The sequence below is a fragment of the Pongo pygmaeus genome, chromosome 2 (genome assembly GCF_028885625.2).
Source record: "Pongo pygmaeus isolate AG05252 chromosome 2, NHGRI_mPonPyg2-v2.0_pri, whole genome shotgun sequence".
Lineage (NCBI taxonomy): Eukaryota > Metazoa > Chordata > Mammalia > Primates > Hominidae > Pongo > Pongo pygmaeus.
In genome coordinates, this window is record NC_085930.1 from 39780573 (window position 1) to 39805821 (window position 25249).

The following is a 25249-nucleotide window of genomic DNA, read 5'->3' on the forward strand; positions in this document are numbered from 1 at the left end:
GAGGAAACTGAGGCACACAGAGGCTCAGTAACTTGCCAAAGTCAATAGATAATAAGTCGTAGGGCCGTCATTCCTACCCAAGTACCCAAGTAGTCTGGCTCCGGAGCTCAAGTTCGTAAACACTAAGTGAACATGTCGGCATATGAAGGGGTCAGCATTTATAAGAACCCTCACAGCCTCTGTCTCCCTGAGTCAGCATTGTTCTGTGTGCATCAATTTACTTGTCGTGTAACCCCATGATCACAGATTTTGCTTTACGAAAAGAAATGGTCAAAGGACACTTTTGAAATATTCCTAAACTATACAAAAAGTCTAAAAGGAAAACTGAGGTGACAGATTATAGTTCAGGACTTAGTCTCAAATTTGACATGATCATAATTAATCACTTTTCTGTGCACACGTATTCTGCTAGAAGACTTAGAATCCATCATGTATTGACAAAGAATGAAGTAAGCGTACCTAGACCCTCCTCAGTTGAATAGAGGACATTCCAACTCCTTTGCCCTGGCCCCTGCCCACTGCCCTAAATTAATTCACTATAAATAGGGACATCTAAGCAAACTACGGATCACAAGGAGTAGTAACTACCAAGAAGCATGAAACACTACTTTTCCATACTAGATAAATTGCAACAATTGTAATAGAATAGCTTTGAAAGTTGTATTGAATTTAGAAATCTGGCTTTAGGAAGTACAGCAGAGGAAGCCAACTTTTCTGAAATAGCCAATAATGCAGAAACACTTTAAATGGTATTGAATGCTCCCCAGTTTCCTGAAGACCAAATAGATATTTCAGCAATTTATCAAGAACAATTAATGCTAGAAAACCGCCAATAATTCCTCTGTCTCAGAAAGAATGACCCATCTCTGCATTCTCGCCTTCCAAGAGCATGGCAGAGTTTGTTTCTCAGTTCTTTCCACAATTCAACTCTGATAAGTGAAATAAGGAAGGAGCTAAAAAGAGTGAAGAAATTTTTCTAAAATGTTTACAACCACAGATCCTGCCAACTGCTGCTTCCCCATTAGCTGAGTACGTTTTGGGCCACTGAAGCTCGGGTGTCAGCTCCTGGCTTGACGACGATTCCGTAAACAAAGAGACTTCAATATGTTTTATGCCCAAAATGCTCAAAACAGACACAGAAGCTCACAGGCCTGATGCCTGAGCCTCCCGCAAATGCTCAGCCAAACCACTCTATCAATCACGATTATTTGGTGCCCCCCTCTGGCCTTACTGCAGCAATTTCATTTAGCTTTCCTAAGAAACTGAAAAGAATTCTGGACGAAAGTCCAGAGTGCAATCACAAAAATCTGCCTGCAAGAGAAACTTACTTTTGTCTGCACTTATAATAATTATTCCAGTTCTCAAAGGCAGAGGAAAATTTGGCAGGGCTGGCTGCATGCTTTTAAACTCATAATGTTCTTAAGGTGATATAATTTTGCTTTATGTATTTTTAAACATTTCCCAAGGAGACAGAGAGCTCTATCAGTTCCTCACAGTTAAGATAACTAGGCTACCTGGGCTCTGCTCAGAAGAATAAGTCAATTTACTCTGGAGAAATAAGTCTGTGAAACTCAGACAGAGTTAGAACATCACGCAGTTGAAAACTGTATCAAAAACTCAGGCTAAACGATATTACTTATTAATGTCATATAATACTTATATGAGTTATTCACTAGCTCTTACCCAAGTTCCCTGGGTAAGCAAACTACAGAGACAAGAGTTTGTGTCCAGTTCCAGAGAGCTTCCAGGCTCCCAAAATGAGTTTTGTCACCAAATCCAAGGCCTCCTTCACTGTGCGCTTCCCCATCACCGGCCTCCCCCCACCCCCCACCCCCCACCGGGACTTAGGTGACCATGCTCCTTCTGTTGGGTCAACATTGTCTCATCTGTTTTGGGGACAGCACATACAAGACTTTCCAGCCATGTTATGGAAGGGCTAGGCAAGGGGACGAGGCAACTCACGCTCACATTACTGAGAGCGAGTGGAGTAGTACAAGTGCCAGAGACAGGCCCTATGGGGTTTCCAGAGCAGCTCTGAGGGTGCCAAATCCTAACAGGGCAAGATGACAAGGGGAAGTCAAGCTGTGAAGACAAGAGGGAGAGGAGCCAAGGAGGTTCCTGTGGGTCAGAGGAAAGTGACTGTGGAGGAAGTCTTTGTCCAGGGCTTTGGGTGTTGGCGTCCGCTCCTCACACAGCAGGTATAAGACAGATGGAAGGCACATAGGAACATTCGTAACTCTTCTAACTCTTCTAACATCCCTAACTCTTCCTTTCTTGCCCCTTTCTTCAGAGTTTGGAAACTCACAGACCTCCAGGATTGGAACATGCAACTGATTCTTATTTGTAAGTGGTGAAAAACAAAACTGAAAAAGTCGGTGAGGAAAAAAGATCAACTAAAATTCAGCTTTGGGATAAGGGTGAATTTAGCACCTTTTCTGGAAATCTCTGAAGCAATTACATTTGTACCCAGTAAATATTCTCATTTGGAAAAAAAATGGCTCAAGAAAGACAGTAATAAAAATAACCACAATGAGGGCTCTCATTAATACTGGATCTTATGGAAACCAATTGTTCAGTCCCTCAACAAAAGACCAGATGGGCAGGAGGCTAAATATACAGCATGCACTAAACATTATGAGTATCATAGTTTACAAGTCAAAGGGGGCTCTATTGAAGATAGTTCTATTTTCCCTCTATATTATCTGCTAGACAATACCTGATAACATTATCCAAGTAAATGACAACTTGATAAATAGTAATTTCCAATGGTGAACAGAGGTGACATTTCCTCATTACAAAAATATTTTCTTTGGCAGATGAGATTAACTGAATAAGAAATCCACTGACACTGAAATCACAGAGCCAAATTCCCTATCACAGCACTTATCACATTGTGTTAGTGTCGTTTGTTAAATATCTTTACTTACTTTCCTATATGCTATAATATTTGCTTTTTTCTCCCCAGTGCTTTTCAAGGGGCTTGACATACAACAGGCACTCAAATAATGTTCTTTTTTATTTCAATTGAATGTCCCTTTTAAGGGCATTTGCTCACTGATTTAATAAGGGAATAGTAGCCTGAAAGTACAGGTTCTGATCTTTCACAGGTAGGTAAATTTTTTAAATGAATGACGGTCTGATCTGAAAAATACTGAGGAATTTTACATCAAATGTTTTAGCGCTGTTTCATAAGAAGATAGGAATTCTGGCTCAAGTGGGTGGTTATCAGTTTCTAATCGGTGATCCTATTTTAGCACCCTCAAAGAGGAACAAAATAAATTACTTTCTATTTGTGAAACGAAAAAGTAAAAATGTAAAGCAATTTAAACTGAGAATACCTATATAAAGGAAAAAAATTGTGAGTCTCAATCTTAGCTTTTAAAAAGGATTTCAAAACAGCTTTCCAATACTTCTAAGGCTCCTATGAAAAAGACGAGATTAGAATATGAAGTAACAATTTCCTCCAAAGTATACACATGAAAGTTGGCACAGAAACACCATTTATTTGGGCAATGACTGAAACAGTTGGCCCATTTAATCAGACAAGTGGTTTGAGTTCATCTGGTTTCCACCTGCACAGAAGTACAGCACAACAGGACAGATAAGCCCCCAGTAGGGAGGTCGAAAGAATGCTTTATCCTATCTGATTCAGTGATCCTCTTCTGACATTATGTCCATACTGAAGGGGATAATAATGCATCAGATGATTTCAGGTAACTTATCTCCTCCCCTCCTTCTTACCTAGCAAGTAACATAACTCACCTGTCTCATGTGCACAGGAGAAGCACAGCCTTGAATCACAGGTAGGTCTGGGAGCAGCCCTAGCAATGCCTCTTGGAGCAAGCTTGTCCCATTCAATGAGCACATCTTTCCAAAAGACCAACAGCCCCTCAATGCAGAGACCAGAAATTCCAATAGCATTCTCCTATCTAAAACATATGCCTACAGGAGCACAGATATTTTTAGGAATAATAACAACTATAAAATCATGTTTGATTTGATTCTATTTTTTGGCTTCCTGCATACATATTTGGTATGATGCTTGTACCAAATCAACAATTGTACCATCTGTAGCAGAAAAAGACATATGCAAGACTGATGACTTCCTTATCTCACTGCCCTCCCTACACTAAAATTAATAAGAAGAGAAGAAATGTTAAGTCATTAAAATTCTTCATGCAAGCACGGCCTCTTCCTGCTCCCCACTTCACATACTTTATCGTCTGTGAATGACTGTGGACTTACAAGTTTCCAATCTGACTTCCTCGGGAGATCCAATGAGTCTGTCTATATATGGCGTGGAAGCTTGCCCCTCTCTTTAGACATTTTATGCAGTTCTGAGGATGCAACAAATCTCATTTGGGAGCTGCACACAATCACCCACATATTAAATTGTCACCCGGAGTAATAAAATTCACAAACTCCATTTCATTTTTTTCATCACCATGTTGCCTGATAATATAAAAAGGTGTCATATACCTTTGATTTGTAGCTTGTGTGCTTGTGAAATAGCCTCTCCACAAACAACCTGATGAAGTCAAGGAAGCTGAATGACTTTTTTTTTTAATGCCCAAGTCTATTTCCCTGTAAATATTCATGTGCATAAACGTAAAAGTGTTAAATGGTGTGAAATCTTGGTAATTGCACAAGCAGGAAAAAGTCATAGCATGATTGTTCTGAGTGAGGTAGAAATTTCTAGACTCACTGCCTGTATCAAAAGCAGTGACCCCAAATTACATAGGCACATATGGCATTTCTAGACCTTCGAATTACTGACTAAGATATCAAAAAATGCCACATTGGTAATATATAATTGAAAAATGGCTATCTGCTCTTTCACAGCTTTCCTTAATTTAGGTGTCTTTTTGTGATATGCAAAACATATTTATACCTGATCCATTTTAACAGCCTGTTTTCTAATGAATATATTTGTAGTTCATTTTGACAGACACTTGGCTAACAGTCATTCTTCTGCCACTCTTACGTGGGGGGAAGAGGATACCAATCAATCACAGATGCCATTTAGATTTCTAGTAATCATGTTTCCAGGAAAATAATAGAGATTTTGGTAGTCATGTGTGTTGAGATCATCGGCTATTCTCATCGTTATTCATCAACTTGATTCTCTGTGGAGTGATTTTTAAAAGTTGGAGGTGTCACAGACTCTTTCAAGGATATGATGAAATACCTAGGCTTCTCCCCTAAATAAAATAATCATAAACACTATTTTTTGTCTATAATGTAAGGGATTCACAGACTTATAAAGTTGATCAACCATGGATGATTTCAGGTTAACAATCTCTGCTCTAGGATTATGATTATAATTGTCTTTAAAACATCATTATGATGGCAGTGTGAAGAACAGGCTGGGCTAGGGGAAGACAGGCTGCAGGGAAGGTATTTGCCATTTTCATTACAGCCAGTGAGTGGTGAGGGTGATTTGACCAGAGTGCAGGCAATAGAAAGTAAAAAAAAAAAATAGGGAACAAAATCAACAAAACCAGGAGATCGAAAGGGGGTTTTATATCTATACAGAAAGGAAAGAAAAAGACCTCACTCCTTAGTCATGTCTGACATTTCAAAAAAAAAACATGAAGTAGAAAATCAGCTCTCCAAAGTTTTAAGGCTTTTATTGGTATATTTTTATTTTGCATGAAAATAACCCTTTGATAACTAGTAAATAAAGACTATATGCACAGAACATGCTTTTAGTGATTAGATATATTTGCAAGTTGATTTTTTCTAGAATTTCTAAAGAAGATTAGTTTCTCGTTCATCTATAGGCCGTGTTCTATAAACATGTTGCCTTATATTGCCAACAACACACTCATTGCACTTAAACAGTGACTGGAAAGGACAAATTTAAAGTGTCATTGCTTTAGAAGGAATAAGTAGTAGAGTATGTTCTTCACATAACCAGTGAATGTGGCAAAGGAAAATTAGAAAACAAAGGCATAATAAATTTCTTTGAAACAACAGTAGATTGAATATGTACATCTTCTCTGTCCTGAAATTTTCCCCAAATAACAATATGAGAATTAAAATATAAAAGGTACAAGTTCCAAGGAGAAGAAAATAATATAAGACTACCAAAATTGAAAGACTTCAATAATTTTTTAAAAGATAGAAAACAGATATAGGATTAGTAACAGACTTAATATATGAAAGAAGTATGAACAGAGTATTCTACAAAGAGGATTCCTTGAAAGACTCTGGATTTGAACTATCAAAATAGTTCAAATAGGAGTAAGATGTATATGATTATAACCAGAGGCATTAATTAAAATTCTTTATGTGAAAATATTAGATCAGGCTGGGTACCATGGCCCACACCTGATGCCAGCACTTTGGGAGGCTAAGGCTGGTGGATCACTTGAGCCCAGGAGTTTGAGACAAGACTGGCCAACATGGCAAAATTCCGTCTCTACAAAAAATACAAAAATTAGTCAAAGGTAGTGGGGTGCACCTGTACTCCCAGCTACTTGGGAAGCTGAGGCATGAGAATTGCTTGAGCCTGGGAGGCAGAGGTTGCAGTGAGCCAAGATCACGCTACTGCATTCCAGCCTGGGTGACAGAGCGAGACTGTCAAAAAAAAAAAAAAATCTATAGGCCACTCTCAACCATCCTTGCATCCTTGGCAGCTTGGTGGTTATCCCTCTCACATCTCACCCCCACCATTACTGCTTTCTTAAAGGACAGAATCTGAAGGCTTCAGATTTAGGGCACCAGGCCTAAGTAGAAGGCAGGAAGGTGGGAACATGGAGCTGACAATAGGACTGAATAAGCAGTTTCACAGTGAATAGTAGATCCAGCCTCAGCCTCCTTCCTCCTCCCTGCTTATAGAATGCTAGAGCTGGGCTTAAAGCCCCACCCCAAGATAGTATATGAGAGGATGCCTCCCTAGAATAAATCAAATAGTCCCAAAGAAAAGACACGCCAAATTTGAAGGCTTCTAATGAAAGAGCTGAGTTCCCCTGGACTACCCTGTAAATTATCAGCAAATAAGTTCCCCTGGCCTGCAGCTTCCAATCAACTTTCTATTGCCTCAATCTTCAAACATGACCGCCACAAGTGTTTTAGAGAAATTTCCAGCAGAAAAAAATTTAGAAATAGGGGAAAAAAGAAAAAATAGGAATACAAAGGAAAAAGAGGGAATGCAGGATATAAGAAAGCATTTTTTTAATTGGCCATTACTATTCTCTGAGAAATGAATTTACGTCAGTAACAAAGAACAGAATACTATTTAAAAGGAATAATGAGAGACAAGAAGCTCTTGAAAATTAAAAACAGGGCAGCTAAAATTTAAAACAAATCAATGAAAGGAAAAGGGAAATATTCAGTTTTGTTTCAAATATGCCTTTTTTGGTTGTGTTTGGCACCTAAGAAACTAAATATCCCACCTCTATTTATCCCTAAAAGACATTTTGTATATTACAGGAAGAGATTCCCAGGTCATTAGATTATATATTCATAATTTTGGGCTTTTTAAAATGAAATTCTTAAGAGCATATGCTTGCCTCGTAACCAAGCTCATGCTCAGCTACTCACCACTTGCAAAAGCAGTAACAAGAACGAAGTGCAGTGAAAAGGAAAATGACTTTATTTTCTAAAGCTAACAGTGGGGATGCAGCTGGCTTTTGCCTCTAGGAACCACTTCAAACTTTAGGCTGGGAAGAGGGGCTTACAAAAGGGAACTTGGAATGGGAGGCATGAGGGAGGGATGCTGAGTCCAAGGTCTGAATGTTTTGTGCTATCTCAAGCCTTGGGCCATCTGGAGCACAGGCTGGTGTCATCTCAGCACTGGCCAGGTTGATGACTAACTGCCTTGAGGTAATCTCTGGAATTTGGCAGCTGGGTCTCTATGCTTCGTCTGTTTTAAGATTAGCCCTTTGGAACTTCTAAGTAAGCACATAATTAGATACAAGCATACAGTTAGATAAATGTGCAGGAGGTGAGGGAGTGTATGGCAGGAAAGGGAGGGACATGGTGTTTCAAAGAAAGTACACTCCAAGGCCATATTTTAAGACTAAGGAGAAGAAAAAAAAGGGGGGTTTGCAGTAAGCTTCAAGGTTATGTCTTCGGACTGGGGGAAAACAGCTTTAAAATAGATTTTCAGGCTACACTGTTCAGCTTTACTACCTGGACTGTAAATTTTTGTAGGGCAGAAGTCAAAATTCCTCAGTTTACACTTAGGTTTCACAGAACCCGGTACCTTTTTGGTCCTCACTAAGTGTTGTAAGAAATCCTTTTTGTAAATATTCTTAATTATTCCAAACACGCCTAAATCTTTTAGGATGGAAGAAGCAGGAAATGTTCAAATGAATTTAAACATATTACGGGGGGATCTACTAAGAGAACAAGAAAAATAATCACTATTTTTGAGTTAAATAATAGTAGTAAAATAGAAGAGGAAAAATAAAAGATTGTACTTCAAAGTGAAAACAATAAAAATGTGAAAATACTAAGTTAATCAGCAAAGAGGTATGTTACTTATTGAATACAGCATGAAGATGGATGCCCTGAGTTTTTCTAATATCATACAACAAATATTTATCAATGGCTATGTGCTAATCACTGTGCTAGATGTGTTTGAGATGTAGAGATGAAAACAATAGAGCATCTCTCTTTAAAAAGCACAAAGTATAGCAAGACCAGATTAAAGTAGAATATGATAATCCCTTTTCTTAGAGGACATACAAGCACTGTATACACATTTCAGGCTAGAGAAAAAATTGGTTGGGATATGATTTTAGAAAAAATCAACTTAAGCAGAACCTTGAAGACAAGTCAAGAAGACCAGAACGAAAAAGATATTTTGAGCTGGGACGATAAACCATTGCAGTTTGCCCAGGGAATGAGGTTTGTCTGTGATGGCGAGAATTTCAGGGCTAAAACCAGGAAAGTTCTAGGCCCTCAGGAGCATTGTGAACCATATAAAAAAGTTTGGAGTATAATCCTAAATCAATGCAGAAACATTGATGGGTTTTTCCTCAAGGAAGGGAAACATTCTGATTTGCCTTTGGAAAGATCATTCTGACTGCCCTGTGGAAGGTAAATTGGGAAGCTAAGACAGGAGGAAAGTGAACTGGTCAGGGAGCATCTCTACTAATTCATGGGAAAAAAGACAGAGAAATATGGAAGCTTTAATGAGGATATTGGGGGAGAGATAAATTCAAGAGATATTTAGGCAGTTGAAACAACAGTATTTAAACACTTATATATGAAGGTTCTGTAATTACTCTCATGTTTCTGGTTTAATAGCTCAGCAGATGGAGGTTTCATTTCTCAAGAATGGAAATATAAAAGAAAGAACAGACTTTGAGTGGAGATGTTTAGGGAGGGGAAGATCATGAATTCTGTTGGATGGGTTGAATATAGAAGCCCCATAGAACATCCTAATCAAAGTAGCAGGAGGTGCATATTTTTAATGTACTTCTTGTACCCATGACTAAGTTCTATGATGGAGAAAAAGATTTGTATATCATCAGCATTCGGGTAGTGGAATGAAAAGAAAATAATACTAACCAATATTTAAATGATAAGGAGAGGAAAAGGAGCCTAAGGATATGGAGTAGAAGATTCCAGTGAAGAAAGAGAACCTCCAAGCCAGACTACCGTCGAGGAACAATGGTAGGAAAGAGTTTCAAGAAGGCAATGATTGGTTAGGATATCAGTCAGGGTTCTCTAGAGAAACAGAACAAATACGAGATAGATGATCAGATAGACAGATGATAGACATATATACAGATACACATCTATATCTATCTGTATAAAGAGATTTATTACAGGAATTGGCTCACATAATTATGGAGGTTGAGAAGTCCCATAATCTTCCATCTGCAAGCCAGAAACCTAGGAAACCCCAGTGTATAGTTCCAGTCCACATTTAAAGGCCCAAGAACCAGAAGTCCAGATGGTAGAAACCCCAGTCTGAAAGCAGGATGAGATTAATTTCCCAGCTCAAGCAGACAGAGCGAATTCTCCCTTTCTCCACATTTTCATTCTGCCCAGGCCCTCCACAGATGGTAAGATGCACAGCCACACTGGGAAGGGCAAAGTGCTTCACTCAGTCTCCCAATTCAAACACTAATCTCATCCAGAAACAACCTCACTCTGTTGTTTCACACCAGAAATAATGTTTATCCAAATATATGGGGACCATGCAATCCAATAAAGTTGACATAAACAATTATATGTCAGTTTCTAAAGCTTCCAGGAGATCAAAATAGTAAGTCCGAAATGTACCCAAAGATCCTGTTGCTCTGGAGTAAATTAGAGACCTTTTCCAGTGCACGTTTGGTGTCAAGATGGTGACTAAAACTTAATGACTGTAAGTAAGAGTGTCAGAAAGCAAGGAAAGAAATTATAGACCAATATTTCAAGAAGCTTGGCTAAAACAATATAACATTTGGCTCCTGCCTCAGAAAAATGACACTGTTAGAAATTAGGAGTCATCTCGATTCTGCCAACAAACTCAGCATTTTTAGGCACCCCCCCCAACCCTCTCTAAAATATCTTTGTACAACTCTGCAATCAATAAAATGTGTTCAGTGAAAGACCCAAACAAAAGAACTATCATTTTTGCATCATATTAACATATATTATAAATCAAAGTTATAGTTAGTTCAACTTTGCTAAGAAAAACTAGCATTGTCTGTGGTATAACGCAACGTGGTAAGAACTGGTTTCTACTACTCAACATAGTCCATGAGCAGCTCTACAGGCAAAAATGAATTTTTCAGGTGATTTATTCAGCCTAAGTTTCTTAAAAATTGTACAGTACAACAAATTCTTTGGAGTCTAGTCCAAAAACAAATAGGAATCTGTAAAAATTGAAGCAATTTCTCTTGATTTCTAGAGATGGAATCTCTGGATGTCAAATGGAATTTCTTTTCCCAAACTAAGTCACCAGAATTATAATTCTGCTTTTGGTAAATTGTCCCCAAATCTGCCCTTACTATCAGATTATAGAAGTCCAAATAGGGCTAGGGTATGCTGCAATAACAAACAATCCCATAGTTTTGACGACTCAAACAGGAAAGATTTCTTTCTTACTCATGTCCATAACAGGTTAACAGGGGATTCTGCTCCTTTTAGTTATTCAGAGACTCAGGCTCATAAAGCAGTCACCATTCAAACATCGCAGAGTTAAAGGGTGCCCCAGAGAGAATTGCAATTAACCAGAGAGTAACCAAAGTCACCTTTGCTCATAATATTTACTTAAAACTAGTCACATGGTTCCCACACAGATACAATAGAACCATGAAATCCTGGAATTCAAACCCGCCATGACCTCAAAAAGTGAAGAGATGGATATAGTGGGAGAATTTTGATAATGACGACCATGTGAGAGCATTCTGGCTACACCTGGATCTTCCCAAAGGTATGTGAATACGCACACACATACACATGTACATACATATGTGTAGCAATGAGGAAATGTCACCTGGGTGGTGTCTACCTTTGAACATTGTCTCTTGGGTCACCACATTTGCATCATTTCTTTATCTACTCACATGGCCTAATCAAACCAGAAACCCTCAAGAAATCCAAGATAGAGCTTTAAATATTACTTTAAATGGGGTTATCTGTACACACAAAAAGAACAATCATACCAAGAAGACAGTATATTTTTTTAATTACATAAAATTATTTTCTATGAGAATAATTGGGTACTATGCTGCTAAAGAGAAGCAGTTCCCACATTTCACTGGTAAATGAGTACCCTATTTTTATAAAGGGATAATCAAGGTTTAATTTTTGCTTGGAAAGACAGAAAGAGAAAGAGAATGTTTGCACAGACTGCTACTGCCACAAGTCTTCTCCCTGAAAGGTTTCCTCTAGCTATATTTTTAATTCACTGGCTCCTTTCCAGACTTCTTTAGATTACGTAGTGAAGTACTAGAAAAAATGCAGTGTTTTCACCTTGAACTTCTAGTAAAGATGCCTTTAATTTTTTTCCTAAGCCTGTTGCTTCCCAAAGCCAGACAAGTTTTTTGTTGCAATCAGACGTTTCCTCAATAAATTCAGAATTCTTAGCACCCAAGAAATTAATTATACGATGAAAGTATTAATGACACAGTTGAAAATTTTACTTGTATGTTTGTACCAACATTTGTTTCCATACGACATTTTTTTTTTCTAATTAACACCTTCCAAGTCTCTCTGGTTAACTCATTGTTGCTCTTTCATACCATTCACAACTATTTTGAGAAGGCTAAGTCCTATTGATAATTCCATGGTAACATTCATTAGTTTTCTCCTGACTAATTTATTTAGAGCCAATGAGTCCGAAGTAACCCTTTTCCTAATGCAAGAACCTGTCTTTTAGAGCAAAGCTTCCATTCTGTATTTTCTTTCTAAACCAGGGCACGTCTCCGAGCATCTCAAGGGAACAAGTTTCTAGAATTAGTTTTGCCTCTTCTTTTGAATATTAAACTGAATCAACTTTCCCTGAGCTGCCCTTTTGGTGCTAGATTCTTGTGCCACTTGGATTCTTGCGGATTCATGCATAGTCTAAATTGGTATAAATTCCTTGTCTCAATCTGATCCTGCTGCTATAACAAAATATCTTAGACTGAGTCATTTATAAATAATAGAAAGTTAATTCTCACAGTTCTGATGAAGGTGAAGTGGAAGATCAAGGTGCTCAGCAGGTTCAGCATCTGGTGAGGGCCCAGTCTCTGCTTCCAAGATAGAACCTTGAATGCTGCATCCTCCTGAGGGGACAAATGACACAGAGAGAGTGGAATAGAGTGGAATTCTCTGAGAGATAGTAGAATAGAGTATGACTAAGGTGAGTGTGATTGTGTGGGACCATGTGTGAGTGTGACTGAGTGTGACTAGGTGTCAGTAGGACTGTGTGAAACTAGGTGTATTGGAACGGTGTGGGACCATATGTGAGTGTGACTAGGTGTGAGTGTGAGTGGGTGGGACCATGTATGCGTGTGACTGAGTGTGACTAGGTATGCGTAGGACTGTGTGAGTCTAGGTATACTGGAACTGTGGGGGACCACGTGTGAGCGTGACTGAGTGTGACTAGGTATGAGTAGGACTGTGTGAGGCTAGGTATAATGGAACTGTGTGGGACCACATGTGAGTGTGACTAGGTGTGAGTGGGTGGGGCTGGGCATGAGTGAAATAACTGTGAATAAGTGTGGGTAGGACTGGCTGTGCTTGAAATTTGTGTGACTGGGTGTGACACATACCCAGTGTGTATATGAAGCGTGTGAAGGGCACTGAGGATGAATGAGACATTGTGCCTGAGTGAGAGGGAAGGAGTTCCTGAGGGAGTGACTGCATTTGAGGGACTGACTGTGTGACTGTGAGTGAGCTGACTCTGGTGTGTATATGGGTAGGGCTGGCTGAGACCAAGTAGGACTAAATGGAGGGCAGTCGGGTGGCTGGTCATGAGTGTGAAGGAGTGTGAGTGTGAAGGGAATGACCAGGAGCATGAGTGAATGGAACAAGTGTGTGTGGTTGGGCGAGAGTGCGTGGGGCTGAGTAAATGGAGGACACTGAGTGCGAGTGATTGTGGGAAAGTGGGGATGTGAGTGTGGATGATTGTGAGGCTAGTGAGTGCACATACCTGGGCACAAGTAAATGGAACTGAGTGTGTCTGTACACACGCTAGTGCCACTGGAAGTCAGCAAGGAAGTGGCCGAAGTCAAGTAGGCATTTAGGGTTTAGGGGACACAATGAAGTCAGAATCGAAAGCAAGGAAGTCGCTAATCTGGCAGGAGCCAAAATGACACAATTATTGAAGAATAAGTCAAGGAAAATAATTTTTATAAATCATAAGAACAGGAGGACAAGGTAAGAGAATTAGGTTATCACATAAGCACTTGGGCTCTATCAGGACAGAAACCAAGTAAATGCCCGGGTAGCTGACCTGACATTCTAGCTACAGAGAAAAACGTTCTTAAATACGTATTCATAGAGAACTGACTAATTCCAGAGCAAGGATCCCTCAGTGCTCACTTGTGAGACTAGGGAGATGATTGAAAGCCCATCAGGGTGAGATGAAGTTTTGATAAAAGGTAAGTCATTTAGTTAATTGAGCTTCTTATTGTATCTCTTCTTGCCTTCAATATCCATAAAAACTTCAAAAATTTCATGCAACACATCAAAGAGGTTTGACTAGGCAGCCCAGTCCTTTAAGTCTTGCCTTTCCTTCCATCCCAAAGCCATGTGCATCTTATTCTGCTATGGGATGCCCCTGGGAAGGCACTGAGCATGACTGTGTGAGTGGGACAGTGTGGGACTACTGGGAAGATAAGTCTGATAAAAACTACTCCATTATCAGAGACTGTTCTCTTTCTTTCAGGCTCACTTATGTTACAGAACTAATTTCTTACAATTAAAAATGGGAGAGAGATTATTTGACGAGTAAACAAAGAAACTAAATTCAAAGATTGGGTCATACTTATATGTCAGGATAATAAGGATTATAACTTATAAGTTGCATAAAGATTATTTAGAAAGAAGTTGTGTCAGCTGGGTGCAGTGGCTCACACCTGTAAATCCCGGCAATTTGAGAGGCCAAGGCAGGTGGACCACCAGAGGTCAGGAGTTCGAGACTAGCCTGGCCAACGTGGTGAAACCCCGTCTCTACTAAAAATATTTTTAAAATTAGCCAGGCATGGTGGTGGGAGCCTGTAATCCCAGCTACTTGGGAGGCTGAGGCAGGAAAATCGCTCGAACCCAGGAGGCAGAGGTTGCAGTGAGCTGAGATCACGCCCCTGCACTCCAGCCTGGGCAACAAGAGCAAAACTCCGCCTCAAAAAAAAAAAAAGAAAAGAAAGAAGTTGTGTCTTTCATATACAGTAAATAACCAAAATATTAGTATGTCTGCTAGATAATATTCTATTGAAATCAAGGAATACAATATAATGTATAATATATAATCATCTAAGTGTGAGTGGAGCTGAGTAAATGGAGGGCTGAGTGACAAATCAAAGGTTAGCCAAGTTTCATACCATGGATGGACTTCCAGAGGAGTCTAACAAGCCCCAAAATCATATGCAAAATTTGATTATGCCTTTTTCTGGATGGAGCATCCATAAAGCGTTCAGAATCTCAAAGAGAACCTCTGACCACCACCCCCAACCCTACCCTTATGGACTGCTATTTTAGAGGTTACTCACTTTTACAGACATTGAGTTCCTTGTGTGAATTCTGTCTTAGTGATTTTATTAAAGTTGTTCCTGCTGCTTTTGCTAGTGCTGATCTAGGCCTTGACTTTTTGAAAGTTACAGAAACTTTTGCAGTGGGGATCCGCCATCTTGTCTAGTCACCACCCGCGGGACACAGACATGGCTTCTGTTCGTGAGTCTCTATTAAATGTTTCTTTCTAAGAAACTGGATTTGTCATCCTCTTTCTTTAGCCTGTCAGCTGCCATGGACTTGGGGGTAGGTTTGCATAGACCTGGCTACCACGAAACACGTGGCGAGCCAGATCAGGAGCTGAAAGACCAAGAAATGAGCAAAGGGAATGAAGCATCCATGGGGGAGGTCCTAGGTGGCTGTCACTTCCTGGAATGGTGTGGCTCACCTTTCAGACACTTATGCATGGGTACGGGACACGTCAAAAACATAGGCACGTTTAGAGTGACTGTCAGCGGAAAGCTGTCCATCACATGCACTAAGGAAGGGCAGCTGCTGCAGTGGATGGCTAAAGTAAAACGGCTTGAGTAGGAATTACAATTAGGAAAAAGATTTTTTTGGCCGGGCGCGATGGCTCACGCCTGTAATCCCAGCACTTTGGGAGGCCGAGGCGGGCAGATCACGAGGTCAGGAGATCGAGACCACCCTGGCCAACACGGTGAAACCGCGTCTCTACTAAAAATACAAAAAATTAGCAGGGCGTGGTGGCAGGCGCCTGTAGTCCCAGCTACTCAGGAGGCTGAGGCAGGAGAATGGCGTGAACCCAGGATGGGGAGCTTGCAGTGAGCCAAGATCACGCCATTGCACTCCAGCCTGGGCGACAGAGCGAAACTCCGGCTCAAAAAAAAAAAAAGATTTTTTTTTTAAGAGCTCTATAGTCAAAAGTCAACTTAGTGAGAACTGGTATTTGGGGTATATATGTATAACTTAGTGAAAACTAGTATTTGGGGGTATATATGTATACACATGTGTTGTTATAAGGCCTCTGGTTTTTCTCTGTTAAACTCCGTCAACTGAATTCTGTTTCTCCATTTGCTTCTGCCTGTCCCTCTTTTTTCTTGCCACTCTCAATGCCACATAAAAGACCTAAAAAAAAAGGAATTTCTGACAGCCTGGACTCCCTTGGGAGAAAACAGAAAAGGCACCACAGACTCCTTTTTGGGAGGAGCCTCTGTTTTTCTTAATGGAACCCCAAAAGTTGCATAGCAGACAGATTTTTTCCAGGTCTAAAACTCTTCTCTCTTTTGTATTATCTGATTTCTTTGGCTTTTGCGAGGATGTGAGTGTTCTGCCTTGCAATAAATATTAGGCCCTAAAAAACTGCATACTTTTTTAGCCCTTTTCCTTAAAGGGCTCCACTCTAAAGTCAGTAATTGAATTAAGAAACAAACTGGCCAGGTGCAGTGGCTCACACCTGTAATCCCAGCAATTTGGGAGGCCAAGGCAGGAAGACTTCTAGAAGTCAAGAATTCAAGACCACCCTGAGGAACAAAATGAGACCACATCTCTACACAGAACTTAAAAATTAGCTGGGCTCAGTGATGCGTGCCTGTAGTGCCAGCTATTCAGGAGGCTGGGGTGGGAGGATCACTTAACTAAGGAGTTCAAGGCTATAGTGAGCTATGATCACGCCACTGCACTCCAGCCTGGGTGACAGAGCAAGACCTTATCTCAGAAAACAAAACAAAACAAAACAAGAAAAAAGAAACTAAATTGAAAATAAGTTGTGTCATATGCATGTGATATTTCACTGCCAAAATATATGAAAGAACTCAGAAAAAATAGAAATGCCTTTTAGCTGCTGTGACTTTAGTAATCTTTGGTAAATGAAACTAGTTTCCAAATGTTTTTCAGTAACTTAAAATCTTAAAGTCATATTATATTAAATAGTCCTAGGTTATTCACTGGAAATCGGGGTTACTAAGAGTTAAAATAGTAGTTAGTACATGTAATTAAAACTATTAGATATAATTCTATATACAGAATGTATAAATAAAGATGTGCTTTGGTAAAGAAGGTTATAAAGGAACACAGATGTATGGTTTTGGCTGAAAGGAAAAATAATTTTGCCTAGTTTAGAGGTTGTTTCAAAATGAAGGAAAAATGATATGATGTGAAGAATGAGGAGCTTTTGATTCCCAGCTGGCCACATGGTTACCCTGGTATGGAGCAGCAGCTGTGCGGCATTCAGTTACTACAGGTAAAAGTTAGCAGAGGAATTCAGGGATGGATCAAACTCTGGGAAGCTGGTTCTCTGACTGCATTAGGAAAGGCACACAAAGAAGCAGAAAGTGAAATATTTAATTCCTCTGTTATTGTTATCTCTAATAGCTGAAATGAAATTAAAAGAGAGCACTGGGTTGGGTCTTGAGGCTGAACCAAGCTCAGATGTGAGTCTGTCTGAGCTCTGGCCCCTAGCCTCAAAACTACCCATGAAGGGGAAAATTATGGCAGGGACAAAAGAAAGTACCTCTGAGACCTATAGTTACCATGAAAGTACTCAGGACTTCAAGGCTACAGTGAGCTATGATTACACCACTGCACTGTAGCCTGGGTGACAGAGCGAGACTCCATCTCTGAAAAAAAAAAAAAGAGAGAAGGAAAAAAAAAGCTCAGTTGAAAACAACATGTGTCATGTGTATATAATGTGTACGTATGTGAGCATCTGATATTTCATGTGAGGGAAGGGCAAAACCAAGTAACGACTGAAAGCAGAAGGTATAATGTGAAAGAACTGGTCTATTTTGAAGATTGGTATTATCCACTTCCTAAGGAACCTTTACTGAAATGGATTGCGAGAGTAATAATTTAGGGGCAGTATCTTTGGTTTTAAATGCTGCAGAGTAGAAGAGCCTGTTTGGGTTGATGCAGGACCCACAGTTCACTATTGGACAATCACAGGTGGCTATATATAATCCAGACACAGGCGGCTACTCCAGAGGCAATAGCTGGCCTGATGGACCGGATAAAAGACATTTGTAAGGTCTGTCTATCCTGAGAAGGGGGATTTCCCAACTTTCCCTATAAATGCCCAATTGAGCACCCTAGATGAAGCAACTGATATGCTTTGTATGCAAGCCAGGTGGAACTGGCTTTATGATGACAGGGATATTCACCTGCTGAATATGCCCTTTACCCAGGTCATGTGAAGTACTGCAGTTAAAGGGTCCCCTCCTGCACGGTCACACCATTGCTGCTACAAACTGAAAGACAGTTAAGGAAGCTGCATCAAATGTGCTGGTTTAACTTCCCCTCATCTGTTTTACAGATGCTAATAAAAACATTAGGATAATTAACAAGAGCATGGGGAAAAGCAAAAATATATATATATATACATATATATAGAATCCAAGGACTCATCCTAGGAAGGTGAAACATTTTAACTGCTTATTAAAAAGTAAGGTTTATTTTAAAAAAAAAGTTGATAGGGGTGAAACTAAGAGAAAAAAGAAGGGGAGGGTCATGGGACCCATCCCAGCAGGTTGGGAATCTTTAGTTGGTTAAGAAATGGAATGAAATAAATGGAAATTTATGAGGTAAAACAAAGACCTTAACACACTATCAAAGGTTGAGTGGACCAAAGAGAGCCCCTGCTGGGCCCCCAATATTAGAGAGCCTCAAACCAATTTTCTACGTTTACCCCAGATTGGAGAAATATTAAAAAAAAAAAATCAGAAGGCAGAGGTTACAGTAAGAAAGCTGACCAACAACTACCTGGGCCAGTGTTGAGGCAGGTAAATCAAAACAAAGATTGACAAAAGGGCCTGAGTTCCCTAGCTCAATCCCTTGCTGGGAACCCAAATCCTTTTTCACCAGAGTGTAAAATGGGAGTGGAAAAGAGAAGTTCCTGGGAACAGAAGATAAAAACTTAAGGGTTGTTAAAAGTTGAAATGTTTAAACAGGCTCAATGTAAAGTAGTTGCGTATTCTTTAACTAAACCTTTTATGAAAACAGATGCTGTATCTAACCAGGGAACGCTTCCCCTACCTAGTACTGTAAACAAAGAAGGCATGTCAATCTTCCCTTTGAGCAGTATTAATTGGACATGCTAAATGGGAATTAAGACTGCCTGAGCCTACAGAGTGTAGAGTAGAAGCTGGAGTGTTGGTCAAAAGGAATTCTCCATCAAATAGCTGTTTATGGAGCATTTACTGGGGCTTATGGCAGAAGCTTGTGAGCACCTCTCAACAACGACTACTGGCACTTTGGACTAGAGAATTTCCACTTGGGGGGCATTTACTGCCTTGCTATGTGACATTAAATGAAGCTACTCCTGTGCTAAGGGGGATAGCAATGGCCAAAAGAGTTCCATGAGAAAACACAAGTGGTTTATAAGATCTTACTACCTGGGAAGTGCCAGGAAGTGACAGTCGTAAGTAGAAAGACTTTTACCACAGGACTAACTCTAGAACTGTGTAAGGAGCCACTGAATTCCACAGTGCCTGATAAACAGGTCTCACTTGACTGACAAAGAGCTGCTTGATTTGTGGATGGCAGTTCCCAGGTGAATGGACAACATTCTGTTTGGAAGGGTGCTACTCCAAGAAGAATCAAGGAAATCTTTCTTTCTTTTGAGCTATTTATAGCTTAGAGAATGTTAAAGCAAACTAGATATGGCCTGAGAAGGACTCCATACTTCTATATTTGAGTCCTTATGGATGAACTGCAACCTAGCTTAATAGGTAGACAAGATTGAAAACCTAACTTAGGAGTATGCACCTGTAACAGTCACTGAGTCTTGGCCAATCCCAGTAGCCGTAATTCAACCACTCACACACTGCTGAGTGTTCCAACTGTGTTCAAATAAGGCAACTGCAGAGCTGTAACCAATCCACTTGTTTCGGTACCTCACTTCTGATTTCTGTACGTCACTTCCCTTTTATTTGTCTATAAATTTGTTCTGACCACGAGGCATCCCTGGAGTCTCTCTGAAGCTGCTGTGATTCCAGGGGCTGCCTGATTCACAAATCTTTCATTGTTCAATTAAACACTAATTTAATTCAGCTGAAATTTTTCTTTTAACAAGAAGTTGAGTATTTTTTCAAATACTCAAAAAGAGCAAAATTTACCTTTTTCTCTACCTGAGTTATCCAAAATTTGGAAACTATTCAGGAGTATTCTTATTTTATGGCAATCTAGTTATTTGCATAAATTCAGTAAGAATGTGTTTTCTTTTATAATGGAACAAAATTTGAGACACTGGTTATTTTTCCAAGGCTTTGACTGGAATAGCATATTTTCAGATATGATCAGAGTGCTTTTAGGATTTGAAGTCAACTTTATAGAGCCAATAAAAAGCCTCTTGGAAAGACTAGCCTGGTATCTTGTTTAAATTGTTCCATTACAAGGTTCCTGATCTGTGGTAAGTAAAGAATGTCACTTTCTGGCTGGGCGCGGTGGCTCACACCTGTAATCCCAACACTTTGGGAGGCCAAGGCAGGCAGATCATTTGAAGTCAGGAGTTCAAGACCAGCCTGGCCAACATGGCGAAACCCCATCTCTACTAAAAATACAAAAATTAGCCGGGTGTAGGGGCAGGCACCTGTTATCCCAGCTACTCAGGAGGCTGAAGCAGAAGAATCGCTTGAACCAGGGAGGCAGAGGGTGCAGTGAGCCAAGATCATGCCACTACACTCCAACCTGGGTGACAGAGTAAGACTCTATCTCAAAAAAAAAAAAAAAAAAAGAATGTCACTTTCTAACAGGCTCAGGAACCTCAAGATATTTTGGGACCTTGAGAAGAGAGGCATTACAAGCACAGTTTAATGGCAAATCCTTGGCTTGGCTTCTTGCCTTGAGGCTTTTAAAAAGTTGGAAATTTCTTATAAAAGTTCCAGCAAAGCCAACTTAAAAAGAGCCTATGTGGCCCATCAGTATTCTTGCTACACTTTATACAAATAATCACGCCACGTGTAATAAAACTAAAATTTATTTTGAAAATAAATTTGTCCTAGTATGGTTTATCCTTGGTAGAAATGGGGAAACTGTAGAGAGAAAAACTTAGATGCTAGCCCTAATCATTGTTTTGGAGTTATTAGTTGCCTAAAATTTGAGTTAATCCTGAATTATTTTTTTACTACAACAAATCTCTAAAGAAGAACTGGATTTTAATTTTCTTCATGATGCCTTTAGTTGGCTTCTTAATGGAATAGGTTCTTTTGTGTTTTTGTTTTTCTGGCATTCTAATTCTTTTTTTTTTTTTTTTTTTTTTTTTTTTGAGACAGAGTCTCACTCTGTCACCCAGACTGGAATGCAGTGGCCCAATCTCAGCTCACTGCAACCTCCACCTCCTGGGTTAAAGAAAAAAAAAAAAAAGAGAGATTCTCATGCCTCAGCCTACCAAGGAGCTGGGATTACATGTGTGCACCACCACGCCTGGCTAATTTTTGGCATTTTTATTAGAGATGGGGTCTCGCCATGTTGGCCAGGCTGGTCTCAAACTCCTGGCCTTAAGTGATCCACCCACCTCAGCCTCCCAAAGTGCTAGAATTACAGACATGAGCCACCACACCTGGCCTCAAATTCTCTTTTGATTTTAATCCTGCTATACATTATAATTCTACTACTCAAATTATTAATATCTCTCTCATTGTTTTACTTCTGAGAAAACTGAAGTCACAGTATTTCAAAAACTAGAGATGATTCAACAAAGCCTGGGAATCTCCCTCATTTGGAATCTCAGTAGGCCTGCTCTGTTTTCCATTGTCAGCATACTACTGCTAACCCTAAACCATATCAAGCATCTTCCCTAAAGGCTCAGGGACCATCACAGAAGAGGAAGCCAGATGAAACTGTAAGAGCTGAATTAAAGGGATGGAGTGTGGAGGCCAAAGCCACTCCATCTTGTATGCTAATCTACCATATTGACTTCTGATTAACCCCAGTTCCAGGAAGGCCTCTAAAATTTCCAGTTTATCGCTTGTTCCTTGTGTAAGAGTAGGTACTTACCATAAATTCTGCCCTTGGGTGAAACAACCTTGATGTTCTTGTACTTCAACTGTCCTACACATCCCTTCTGAATCAACATTTCCCTAGGTTATATAAGTCCTGGGTCTTGGGGGTTACAGTGTGGAGATCCATGATTTTGTCTCACAGCTGCCTGGCACACAGACATGTCTTCTGTTCATAAGTCCTTATTACATCTTTCCAAGAAAAAAGAAAAAAAAAAAACTTCTACAATCCTTAAAGTCACCCTCAAAGGAGGAAAATATGAAGAAGAGGGAATTTGCCATACATCCACATTAAAAGCCATAAAATATGTTCAGTTTATCTGTATATATAATTTATGTTGTACCAGCTTCCACAGCAGCTAGTTCTTTAAAATATTCCATTCTTTTAGTACTTAGGTGTGTTCATTTGATCACCTTACTTTCAGGCATGGATATTTCCATCATTTGTTCATTTTAAATAACAGTCTTTGAAAATAGAAACAAGCACCCTCCCCACACTCCACCCCCACTGCCACTGTCCATTTCTTTTTTCCTGGGTTGCAATAACCAAGAGGGAGTTATGTCTACTTTAATAGTATATATAGAAGTAGATACAGATTTTGTGGAGCCTGAGGCTTTTACAATTTTGGGCTTCTCTTTTTTAAAAACAGAATAAATATTATGAATACCATAATGGTAAGGACTCTCTCTGGGCCTTGGGTAAGTGAGGGGCCCCAGAGGCCAAGTGTCATTACCATCACCCCATAAGAATACATTCACGAGGAGAACAAACTTGGTTAACTTTTTAAGGTTGGGGTTAGGGGTTAATCTTGGCCATTTTGCTTTAATTTGAAAATAAGTCTGACCTTTAGAAAAGGTACCTGGCTTTTCTAACTGATTTTTCTTTTAAAATCATTTTTTCAACATTAACTTGAGAGATGCTATGGTTTGAATGTATGTGTTCCATTAAAATTTATTAGAAGCTCAGTGAGCAAAATTCTTTCTCCTTCAAACATTCTAGAAACTACAGAAAAGAATAGTTGAGTCTTACATTGATATGAAATACAGTTTTCTACCTAATGCAGAAACCTCCTCTATACAATCTTGGAAAGTGATCATCTATCCCTTTATTAATAATATTCAAAATTCCATTTCCTTAATTCATAAAATTCAAAAAACATTTGAGGATCTATCACACATGAAGCAGTCTTCTGTGTGTCAATGTACAGCGGTGAACGTGAAGTACACAATTTCCTTCTCATAAGGATTTCATTCTAGTGAGGGGAAGAAAAAGGAGAAAGAGGAAAAGCCAAAAAAGTAATTTCAGATCATGATAAATGCTCTGAATGAGGGCTGGGAGATGCCCTTAGAGGAAGTGGTATGTAGACTGAAAAACGAGAATATGAAATATCACGGGAAGAAGATTCAAAGCCAGTGTGATAGCCCTGAGACAGGAATAAGCTTCACATATTAAAGTGAAGGGATGCCAGGGAGCCACAGATCAAGTCTCCCCTGGAGCATTAGAAGTGTGTGGGGGCATGTGATAGCAAGGGGGTGTTGCTGGTATTTTGTTAACAGGGGCCAAGGATGCTAAATATCTAGCAGTATTTGAAAAAGCTCCAGAAGGAATTTTCCCAACCAAAATACCAGCACCTCCGTCAAGCAGCCCTGACAGAGAATAGTGAGTATAGAGAAAATGATAGACAGGAGGTCAGAGAGCTAGACAGGAGACACATTAGATAGGGCTTCAGGGCCACAGTAAAAGTTTAGATTGTTATCAGAAGTGTGACAGAAATCATTAAATGCCTAGTAAGCACGGAAATGTTTTTGTAAGTTCTGGGGACAGAAACATAATGCCTTCACACGGCATTCTATTCCACCTTGGAGTCCTGATTTTTTGTTTGTTTTTATTTTTTATAGAGACAGGGTCTTGCTATGTTGCTCAGGCTGGTCTTAAACTTGGAGTCTGGATACTTAGAGGATTCCTTTTATAATTAGCTTAAGTCAGACCCTTTGTAATTTCCACTTAAATCTCTAGTACCACAAAAGAAAGCTCCAGAAAATGTCTTTTCCATCTTTGTTTTCATCTCCACCTTCACACTCCACTACATCCCAGTCTCTAGGACCAGGTCTATGCTTAGTAGAGGGAATTCCACGATTCACTCTATTCATGGTGTTACTGAAACACCAGGGGTTCCATCTAGGTCTTGTTGCTCACCACACAGCCAGCCAATCACTGAGACAAAATGAGTATTGCCAAGGAAGAAGACTTTATTTGGATGCTGCAGCCAAGGAGATGGGAGATCGGTCTCAAATCCATTTCTTCAATCAACTAGAATTAGGGGTTTATATAGCAGGGAAGAATGGTAATCACATGCAGGTTAACAGAAATTAGGGTGGGGTAAGGATATCATGAGGGATAAAGGGTCTGGTTTCTCATTATCTGGATGTGGTGGTCTGGTGAGTTTCAGTTCCTTGATACCATCTGGGAGGCCTGAGGGCTGGTTTCCTCAAGAAGGAACTCAGATAAGACAACTATAATTTTATCAAGTTTTAAGACTGGGAAAGTCCATTTCTATGTTTATTCAAAAAAAAAAAACCCCCATAAACATCAGTTCTATGGGACAACTGGGCAGGTTTCAACAGGTCCGTGTCTCAAGTGAAAATGGGATGTTTTTCCTACTTCCTTGTTTCCTTCTTTTCCTCCACTGCTGTCCCTAGTTCTTAGTCACTGCCTGCTAGAACTCAGTTCCCACATTGTATTCCAGATGACTACTTCTACCTGAATTGAGGGTCCACAATTGACAACTGTCAGGAACGCTAATTCTCCTAAGAGTAGACCCTACCTAGTTTTGGTTTTACTTTCAGCATTCAAGTCCTGCCCCTGAACCCTAGGCCCACAGCAGATGTTCTGTTACTTCCAGGCAGACTTTCCTAATACCCACCATATGACTACCTGGCTGCAAATCCACATATCACCTTGTTGCCAGACATGTCTGTATTCATGCTGTGCCCATCTGCTGAGACACCCAGAAGGGAAGCAGGCTGTTGTAACAAGAGCAGTGATTTAGGTGTTAATTCTAATACAACAGTTTACTAACTGGAAATTTTCTAAAATCTCTTAGAGCTTTGGTTTTCTAAAGCGGTGATGATGG

At 39.8% G+C, this 25249-nt stretch overlaps 1 long non-coding RNA gene across 2 annotated transcripts in view; it reads right to left on the minus strand.

Annotated features, from left to right (window-relative positions):
* LOC134739150 (uncharacterized) overlaps positions 1-25249 on the minus strand; it is a 125200-nt gene that overhangs the window by 7396 nt on the left and 92555 nt on the right. For both annotated transcript variants that reach the window (XR_010125671.1, XR_010125670.1), the window contains exon 2: positions 12615-12719. This is a non-coding gene — a long non-coding RNA (uncharacterized LOC134739150). The remainder of the gene's footprint in view (positions 1-12614; positions 12720-25249) is intronic.